Source organism: Kryptolebias marmoratus, linkage group LG14, assembly GCF_001649575.2.
Source record: "Kryptolebias marmoratus isolate JLee-2015 linkage group LG14, ASM164957v2, whole genome shotgun sequence".
Taxonomy (NCBI): domain Eukaryota; kingdom Metazoa; phylum Chordata; class Actinopteri; order Cyprinodontiformes; family Rivulidae; genus Kryptolebias; species Kryptolebias marmoratus.
Window position 1 is genome coordinate 26,683,563 of NC_051443.1, and position 235 is coordinate 26,683,797.

General features: G+C 60.9%; 1 protein-coding gene across 2 annotated transcripts in view; it reads left to right on the forward strand.

The window, feature by feature from the left end:
• The window catches only part of slc25a25b (solute carrier family 25 member 25b), a 22,157-nt gene that overhangs the window by 2,868 nt on the left and 19,054 nt on the right, over nucleotides 1–235 (forward strand). The gene's annotated exons all lie outside the window — the stretch shown is intronic.

Sequence of the window (235 nt, forward strand, 5' to 3'; positions counted from 1 at the left end):
TACAGAACCTGCAGCCTCCTTCAGGAAGCTCCGCCCACACCTACAGGACGCCACTTCCTGCTCCTTCAGGAGGCTCCGCCCACTCTTACAGAATCTGCAGCCGGAGCAACAGGACGCCACTTTCTGCTCCTTTAAGAGGCTCCGCCCACACCTACAGAACCTGCAGCCTCCTTCAGGAAGCTCCGCCCACACCTACAGGACGCCACTTCCTGCTCCTTCAGGAGGCTCCGCCCAC